Source organism: Canis lupus, chromosome 24 (genome assembly GCF_048164855.1).
Source record: "Canis lupus baileyi chromosome 24, mCanLup2.hap1, whole genome shotgun sequence".
Taxonomy (NCBI): domain Eukaryota; kingdom Metazoa; phylum Chordata; class Mammalia; order Carnivora; family Canidae; genus Canis; species Canis lupus.
The window spans coordinates 27,060,742-27,071,057 of NC_132861.1; positions in this window are offsets into that span (position 1 = coordinate 27,060,742).

The following is a 10,316-nucleotide window of genomic DNA, read 5'->3' on the forward strand; positions in this document are numbered from 1 at the left end:
ATAAAACACAAACTGTAAAACATGACCTGTAAGCCTTGCTCCTGGAGTTCAAAGTTGAGAAAATTACGTTCGTACAGTAACAGTACTATCTGCCTGAGATGACTTGCCTCAAGTGGAGATTTGTTTCTTTCTTTCTTTTTTTAACATTAAAAAAAGATTTATTTATTTATTTCATAGAGATAGAGAGAGCATGACTGGGTAAGAAGCAGAGGGAGAGGGATGGAGAAACCCAAGCAGACTCCATGCTGAGTGCAGAGACTGATACAAGTCTTCATTCCCAGACCCATGAGATCATGACCTGAGCTGAAACCAAGAGTCGGATACTTAACTGACTGCATCACCCAAGCACCCCCTCAAGTGAAGATTTCCACATATCTAATCTACAAACTGGTTAGGACACTGCATGGCAGCAAGCCAGGGTCTCCCACCCCTTAATGGACCACTGCTGATGAAAGTCTCCCACTCCCATGACCTGTGTTTGGGATAACTTAGTCTGAAAATGTGTTCACACAATTACTGGGCTTTGTTTGTTATACCTAAGTTACTCAGTAAGTTTTCTGTCTGTTTGATAAACCTTTTTCCTTAACCCTTTGATCTTTGTTCCCAGTGCTGCTCTTTGTGAAAACAACTTGATCATAAACTTCAAACCAGTTAAATTGCCTCAAATCATTTGAAATACAATGCATACTTCCAGATTTTTACCCAACTCTCTGAGCAAGTCTTTTTCTAGATTTTTTTTTCATGTTTTCAGACAACATTTATTGACAAGAAAAAATGTTCATGACAATTCGTTAAATAGAAACTGTAAGTCATAAGAGTATATGTTTGGACTGAATATTTGTATCTCCCACCCCCTAACCAAAATTCATATGCTGAAGCCCAGACCCACAATGTGGTGGTTTTGGAAGTGAGGTTTTGGGAGGCAATTAGGTTTAGATGAAGTCATGAGGCTAGGCCCCCATGATGGGACTTGTGTCCTTATAAGAAGAGAAAGAGACACCAGAGCTCTGTTTCTGACATGTAGAAATACAGCAAGAAGGTGACCATCTACAAAGCAGGAAAAGGGTTCTCACCAGGAATTGAATTTGCCAGCACCTAGATCTTGGACTTCTTAGTCCTTAGAATTGTGAGAAATAGGGATCCCTGGGTGGCGCAGCGGTTTAGCGCCTGCCTTTGGCCCAGGGCGCGATCCTGGAGACCCAGGATCGAATCCCACATCAGGCTCCCGGTGCATGGAGCCTGCTTCTCCCTCTGCCTGTGTCTCTGCCTCTCTCTCTCTCTCTCTGTGACTATCATAAATAAATAAAAATTAAAAAAAAAAAAAAGAAAAGAAAAGAATTGTGAGAAATAAGTGTTGTTTAGGTTACTTGATCTGTGTTATTTTGTCACAGTAGTCTAAGCTAACTTAGAATGCATAGTGAGTTCCCATGTTCTCCCATTGTTTTTTTACATGAATCTTCATCTAGGATGCCTAGATTAGAATCGCCTCTGAATTCCAACAGTTTAATCCACTGGTTCCTTGTATGACTGATTCAATCTCTTCTCCAAAATGTTTTTAAAAACTAGGAAATCTATGCTTTTTTAGGACTTATTTCAAAGACATATGCACTTAGCTAATATAAAATCAGGATATTTACATCATGGTGGGAAGCACCTTAATCTTAGCAGGTACTGGATAAGCTATAAAAATATGAACCGACATTGACTGTGTATGTTTCAGGCACTGAGTTAAAATTTCACATACCTTATATAATTCAATCAATAACCCTCAAGGGGGTCACCAATATTATTTCCATAATATAGAAGAGGAAATTGCAACTTGGAGAAGTTAAGGGCAAGACAACAGACCCCAAATGGGGTTGCTAATACTAAGCCCCATATCACTAAACTAATACTTAATTACAGTTTTGGTTGTAATGGAATCTTAAGCCAGTCAATCAGGTATTGTCTGATCAGTATTAGTTAGAAAATCTGCCTGTTATACACCTGCCATCATCTAAGGAAAAGTAACCTTGCAATAACCAACCACTTTTTTTTGCCTAATATAACTTCTTTGTTCCTGCTCCCTTCTGCCTATAAAAGATTTTCATTTTGTATAGATCTTTGGAGTTTCTTTCTATCAGCTAGATTGGATGCTTCCTGATTTGTGTATCATTGAATAAAGTCAATAATATCTTTCAAATTTACTTAGTTGAATTTTGTTTTTTTAAGACAGAGGTTATGTTACTTATTTATGGTCAAACAGCAGAGAGCAGATCTGACTCAGCCCCAATGCCTATCTGATTCCAAAGGCAATATTCTTGCCTATATCATGTTGACTTTTGTGTATTGAATGTTAATTATTAATTTTATCCACCTCTGAAAGTGGTGAGGTAAAGAATATGACCTCATTTCTTATTTCTTTGGACATGGTGTATTCCCTATATCTGAGTATATTTTAGAGTCATTTGAGGTTAATTTTTCTTTTTTTGTTTTAAAATTATATTGAATGTTCATGACAGTCTAGAGCTTATTAGTCAGGCCGTAAGAACTATGGTGCTAATGAGTTTCAGTTTCAGGTAGGTATTTTGCTAGCCTTGGCTAGCCATTCACAGACACATTTAATTGGTTTTCAGGAGCTTTGAGGATTGAGTCCGTCACCAAAAATAGAAACAAAACAAAACAAAAACAAAAGCTAGTGCTGTAGTGTATGATTGGTGGTTCACATGACTTCATGAATCAAATTTAATTTTATTTTAAATAATAAATACTTGAATTGCAGTAATATGTAGTAAGTTATTTATGTTTATCATAAGGTTTTAAAATAAATAGTATCTCAACATAATCTTTGTATGACACATCATGAAATATTAATAATAAATTGAGACTATAAAGACACGAATATTGTCACGATTTTGCAAGTGATTTTTAAAACTTAAAAATCTGAAAGTTAATTGGTTAGGAGTAGAACATGCCATTTCACCGGCCGAGTGCCTTGAGAAAATTTCTTCACGTTGGAAAGGTAATTTGAAAGCCCAAATTTGCTTACTCTACTTTATTGATTTTAATTTTTATATAAAATTTTACAATCCATAATTTGTCTATAAGACTTAAGAAACCAAGGCTACCTGCTTAAGAGAATTCATGATTTTAATTCTTAGGTTATAAATGAGAATAAACTATGCAGCCAGAGACTAGATTATTCCCAGGTCTACTCTCATCTAGGTGAGGCCTTGGAACCAGTACTTATCAATAAAATGTGAGTTAAAGTGTGATAGCAGATAGTTCTTCATGTTTCTCTTACATTTCTGTGAGTCTTGTGAACAGAGGCATTGACTACATTCTGTTTAGGGCAACATTTTTAAGGATAGTTGCATAGTAAAATGGCCCCAGAAAATAGAAATAATGTCTCCTTCTGGAGAAAGTGGCAAGCTCACTTACAGCCTTGGAAAATGAAGACAGTGTCTACCTGTGGAGCAAAGGGCATAGAAGTACTAAAATAATAATAAAAATAATAATAACAATATTTCCTTGGAAGCAGAGGATGGACATGATTATACCTATTACCAAAAATTCTAGTTCTGTAAGCTCAGAGATTTTCTATTATAAAATAACCCACTGTGTGTTCAGGTATCTGCCCTTCTTTATTTTGCCCTGTAGAGTTCAAGGCTTGGACACAGGCAAAAAAAAAAAAAAAAAAAAAAAAGCTGACACTGCCTTGTATACTACTGCGTAACTAATAAATTGTCTTTTGTGTCTGACTTCAGAGTCTTGTGTTTTCCAAAAGCATTCGGAAATGCTGACCATGAAGCTGTGGTCAGTGCAGGGAAGGGAAAAACAAAACAAAACAAACCTCTTTAGCTATCCTCCTAAGTTCAAAGTCTGGGGCCCTGAGATCAAACTGATAAAAGAGAGTTTAACAGGAGGAAAAAAAACACATTTAATAATTTATGTGCAGATGGGAGTTCACAAAGAAATATGACTCCAGAAGGTGGCCTGAATTTGGTGCCTTGTATACTATTCCAAAGGGTGACAAAGTGTGAGGAGGATGTTAGACAAAGCAATAGAGGATTGAAGCCTCTTGAGGAGGGAGTAAATTATGGAAAGGTGATGAGGAACATATGGTAAACAAGAGTTTTCCAGTAAGGTTTGTTATGCAGAGTCTGAACTAATAGGAGGCCAGTCATCTCAGATGATTAAGTGTCCCTCTGGTAAGAGTTGTTCTCCTCTTCCTGGTACAGGAGAAGATGCATTTACAAATTTGAATTTACTTTATAAATGCAAAATTCCTTTACGAAAAATATTGCTCTGTTTAGAGCTTTTCCTGTGTCTGCTTTTCAATTGCCTTCAGCTGAAAATAAGTCTTATGTGAAAGTTGTATATTTTAGGGTTGCATATTCTGGTCCCCTTCACAGGTTAGCTGGCAAGTAGGGTAAAAACTCAAACTCTTCACAGTTCTTGATGGTTTTGGCTCTGAAGATGGGATGCTGACAGAGACATGGATTTTTGGAAGAGGAAAGACAAAAGCCCCGCGTTCTGGGATCAGTGAAAAGAGAAAACTACCCAATGGGTGTTGTCATCCAAGTGTTGAATGGGGGAAGGGAATAATGGGCAGCACTTGCTCTGCCTGGTAATGGAAGTTAAAGGCTGACTAGTGAAAAATATGTTTGAAACAAATGGCACAAATGGTACCTTGGTCAAGCAAGCAGAGGAAGAGGTATTATCAGGGCAAGCAGAGGAAGAGGTATTATCAAGAAGATGGGGCCAGCCCGGGTGGCTCAATGGTTTAATGCTGCCGTCAGCCCAGGGCCTGATCCTGGAGACCGGGGATCAAGTCCCGCATCAGGATCCCTGCATGGAGCCTGCTTCTTCCTCTGCCTGTGTATCTGCCCCTCTCTGTCTCTCATGAATAAATAAAATCTTAAAAAAAAAAAAAGAAGAAGAAGAAGAAGATGGGGTGGCTTCTCCACAGCTTCATCTGAAAGGTCATTTATTATGGTTACTGATCCAGTTTCTCAGCTGAAATAATGTTGGCAATGAGTACCTTGCAATGCAATTTGGAACTTTACGTGTACTGAAAGCATTAGAATTTATTTGGTTGAGCCATGAGTGACTGCTGAAAGTGAAAACAAATGTGCTTTGGTCACTAATGAGGAACCACTCTCACCCTCTTCACTCATCTGACTCATTCTTCTATTCCAGTTTCATCTGCTTTAAGGATAAAGTGGTAGAGCCAAGATCTTTCTGATCCCAAGGAGGACTGAAGACCATAAACACTTTGAACTTTGGGATAGGGAGGATTTCAAACCTTTATCACTATGTTGGATCCAGTACCCAAAGAGATTATGTACTCACTTCCATGGGGAAAGGAGTACCCAAATATAGCTGGAACAGTTTAGCTAGGGTTCATAACAGGTGAGAGATGCCAATGTGACCTTGTATTTTTTTGTCTTCTTCTACCTCTAATGTAGCGGGAAGTGATATATTTTATGTTTCACTTTTTATCCCAGTAGTGTCAGGGAGATGCTCCCAGGAGTCAATGTAGAGAAGTGCTTCTGCCTTTAATGTACTGCAATCCCACCAACCTCTTTGAATTTCAGTGACTGATCATTTTGATAACTGGAACCTATAGTGGGTTGAACTGTATCCTTCCAAAAGATATGTTGAAATTCTAACTACCAGTACTAGTGAATGTTACCTTATTTGGAACTAGGAGCTTTGTAGATATAATCAATTTTAGATGAGATCATAGAGAATTAGGGTTGTCTTAATCCAATGGCTGGTGTCCTTCTAAGAAGTACATTTGGGCACAAACACATGGAGAGGGAAACACCACATGAAGTCCCAAGGCACATAAGGAAATGGGCCCTGTAATGGTAGAGGTTGAGGCTGGAGTGACACAGAAGCAAACCAAGGAATAAAAAGTCCTTCTGACGACCACCAGAAAGAAGGGAGAGGCAAGGAAGGAGCTTTCTCTAGAGCCTTCTGGGGGAGGTATAGCCCTGCTAAATATCTTGATTTCAGGCTACTAGGTTCTAGAACTATGAGAGAAGTAGTTTCTTTTGTTCTAAGCCACTCAGATTGTGGTACTTTGTTATGACAGTCCTAGGGAACTAATATATAGCCTTTGGTTTCCACCTAGAATTGCAACATGCAATTTTGAGTTCATCACCTCCCTGATATGACTATCAGGAACAGACCCTTTGAAAGGCAGCTACTACTTGCTACTGACTTTTTTCAAAACTAAATACCTGATTTATGGAGTCATTGTGACTGTCCTATCTGATATTTTCATTTTAGGGTGGTTCAACTCAGCCTTGGTGATCAAAAAGAGAGAAAGGACCTAACAGACCTTACTTGTTAAATAGAAATGGTACATTCTAGAACAAAGCCAGCCTTTTTTTTTTTTTTTTTTTCACTAGAATCTGTTTTACATTTAAAAAGTGGCAGCTGTTTCTTTGGGGAAAACATAATATCCCACTCTATGGCCTAAAGCAAAATTGCTAGCTCAGTGGGACTCACAGTTCTGAGAGATTTCCCTAAATGCCTGATCCTGGATCACTAAAGGTATCCACTGGGTTACTAGACTATTCAACTTTTCTAACTATGCAGAAACAAAAGCATTGATGGTCACTCCACTGAGTATGTAAAAATAAAGGCTCTTGTCTTATCTTTGACCAATACCCTCTTTAGTACATTTTTTAAATATATAATTTTTCTGAATCATTAACCACTGCAAATAACCTAGCTATTTGGTATGCCATTTTAAACATTGCAACCTGATAGATTAAAGACATCCTTCTCTGGGATTATGAATGATAGAAACAAACTGCAGTTACTGTTTAGACTCCCTAGTTCACACATTTAAATATTTGTGAAAAGTGCTTGTTTTCTGATAATACCAACTAGAATCAATGATGGGCTTATTAGATAAGGTATTTAATGAACATACTATCCATAGCAACTGATATTACTAAACATTGGAATAACCTTTTCAAAAACTGACTCAAAACATTTCTGACTCTGCATCTTGTACCTCTTTCTGATTCCCATACCTTGGAAATATAAATTAGTCAACAAATGCAGCTATCTCAAGAAAGTCAATATGTCCTCTTGGGTGCTTCTTAGGTAATGACCAGGATGAAAATGGTGGAGGTTAGTAGACTTAACTTGAAAATTCAGTACTATGCCTTGACCATCTCAGGGTATGAAACTTCTTTCTTTCCCCCCAACAATAACTCCAGCCTGGCCTGGTTGGTGCAGTTTTCTGTTGGCCAGGTTGCCACAGAATGACCCATATGTGACCTTTTTGAGAATGTAATGGATTTCTTTCTTTTTTTTTTTTTTAAGATTTTATTTATTTATTCATGAAAGACACACACACACAGAGAGAGAGAGAGAGAAGCAGAGACACAAGGCAGAGGGAGAAGCAGGCTCCATGCAGGGAGCCTGACGTGGGACTTGATCCCAGGTCTCCAGGATCACACCCTGGGCTGAAGGCAGCACTAAACCGCTGAGCCACCCAGGCTGCCCTGTAATGGATTTGTTTAAGTTTTACAAAAATTTCCTTGTACTTCTTGTATATGAATTTTCCAGACAAAAGGTTTGTGCTTAAGTAGAAGATGATTGAGAGAGGGAAAAAAATGCAGTTGTAGCTAACTGGGATTTGGGATGACCTCAAATGTAGGGTAGCTTCCCAGGATTCTCACCTTTCAATGTATATGGTGAAGAAAGTTCAGCAAAACTGTCTTCTGATGTCAGAGGAAAAGCAAAATTGTAAGTGATGAACTTGTTTGTTTAGGAAAAAGATTTCCAAGCACAGTAATGAAGGGTTACTTCTGCTTATAGTATATGGTTTTTTTCCTCTGCTTATAGTAAAATGCAGAAGAAAGAAACTGAGGCTAAAACTGCTAAACAAAAAGGAATCAGAACTTGATGAATTTGGAAATTCTCGCCATATAAAATGGCAAAAGATGCAAAATTCAGACATCACTTCAGAATTCTTGGCTTAGGGGAAAAAGTCAAGGATGGTAGCTGTATAAACCTTTGCTAAAACTTCAGAAAAAATACAAAGAGCATTCATTCATACAAAGCACCCTTTCAAGAGATTAAGGGTGTGTCTCATTGATCCTCTTAATCAAACCACAGGGCCTCCAGGAGGCTTAGAGCATTGACCCTTATCTATCACAGCAGAAAACTAAAACATAGAAAGGATTAATTTGGAAAAATCTGTGGAGGTGAATTTTGTCAAATGAAGCTAACCCCATTGAAATCAAAGGGAGACCTAGAAAGTTTTGAGAAGTTTATTTAAAAAAAAAAAAAAAGAAAGAAAAGAAAAGCTCATAAGAAAACCCCTAAAACCTCTGCTTATTGGACTGAAAGTGACAGAGTATAAAATAAAAGGCAGTTGTCGGATCTCCAAAATTCTACTGGCAGGAAACAGACTGATAAAATTATTCAGCTTCAGAAGTGTCCTACCTTCCATAAAAAAAGGAGAAATCCAGAGAGTGCAGCTGACATGGAGGGTTATCCTCAGATCTTGAAAACTAATCAAGAAATGCCAAACATTGGTCCAGCTGTATTTCAGATCTGCTGTGCCAATGACCCCTTTCTGACTGGAACTGCTGAAAGGTAGCAAAATATCTCACAGCCCAAAATAATGCCTCTTGGCATAAGAATTAGTTTGAGCTGGTTATTTTGAGAAACTGCAGGCACAGAAGCTGTGAAAGGAGAGTAGATTTTGTAAATAAAGAAAATCTATATTTATATGAACAATTTACATTTAAAAAGGGGACCTGTGGTAGAGATAGAGCTATTATCAGCAATAACTTGTTCATCTGAGAGACTTGTACTTTGGAAAGAAATACCTTAGATCCCCAGATACAGGGAGAAGAAAGAACATTGATTTTTTTTTTTTTTTTTCAGCTTTCTGACTACCCAAGAAGACTTCCTTATGGGAGAAAAATGACCCATTATATGCTATGTGATGGTTAATTTTATTTGTTAACCTGTGGCAAAAGGATGATCAGATAGCTGGTAATACATTCTTTCTGGGTGTGTCTGTCAGGATATCTATAAGAAATCATCATTTGAATCAGTAAATTGAGTAAAGAAGATTGCCCTCACCATCAGGTGGACATCATCCAACCCACTGAGGGCCAGTAGAACAAAAGATGGATAAAGGGCAAGTTCACTCTCTCCAGTTGAACTAAATCATTCATTGTCTCTGCCCTCAGACATCAGTGCTCTTGATTCTGGCCCCACTATAAGACTGGAACTTACAGGATTGTCTTCCCTAGTTGTTAGGCTTTTGGGCTTGGACTGGATTTACATCCCCAGCTTTTCTGGGCTTCGAACTTGCAGATGATAGATCATGGGACAACTCAGCCTCCATAATCACAGAGGCCAATCTCTCATAATAAATCTCTTCTTATCGTTTCTGTTTTGAGTCTGTCTCTTTGGAGACCTTGACTAATATATTCTCTCACAAACAGTTTGAAGCTTCTTTAATTTTAATACTGCTGGATCAATAATTTATCACTACTAAATGGCTCAAACACAATTTGATCATCTATCTCATTGATAACTCTATTGGGACAGCAGAGGGTAGCTCTAGCTCCTCCACCTTCCATACAAGGCAAATATCATCACCTCCAAATATCTTTTCAATCTCCATTGCTACAGCTATAACTCATTCATTCCATGAGACAAATGATTGCATATGGATAGTGACATGGACAACAAGACAGGTTTGACTGACTGCTTTCAAGTAGTCCTTCCAAAAATCAATAACTGACTAAATTATTCAAGATGAATAGTAAATCCTAAGGCCATGTCAGAGGTCTCACAAGCCAGGCCCCCAGAAAGATGTAGGTACCTGAGAAAGGGCTACCAATAGTTGCAAACAAGCCTCTTATTCTAAAGCATAATTTGTAACCTATGACTACATTTTTTTGTATAGAAATTAGTTATTAACTTGCCTTTCACCCTAACTTATATTTACTTATACTTTAATGGTAATTATTAGGAAAATTCAAAGTGTTTTTGAGAACATTGCCATTAGATCAGGTAGTCATTGAATTAGGTCAATTTCCCTACAATGGGAATCAGACGTTTAGAAAAGGTCATACAGTATATGTGCTCACTTCAGCTGGCATGATGCCATTTGGGCTTTAGAAACATTCAAGTCAGTCTTAATTCACAAGCTAGAATTGCCTTAGACTTTATCCTTAAGAACCAGAGTAGTCTATATGATCACATAACCTACTGGATTGATGTCATGGGCCAATTTCAATGAAGAACTTTGAAAAAGCCACCTGGCTTTCTAAGGTAGATCT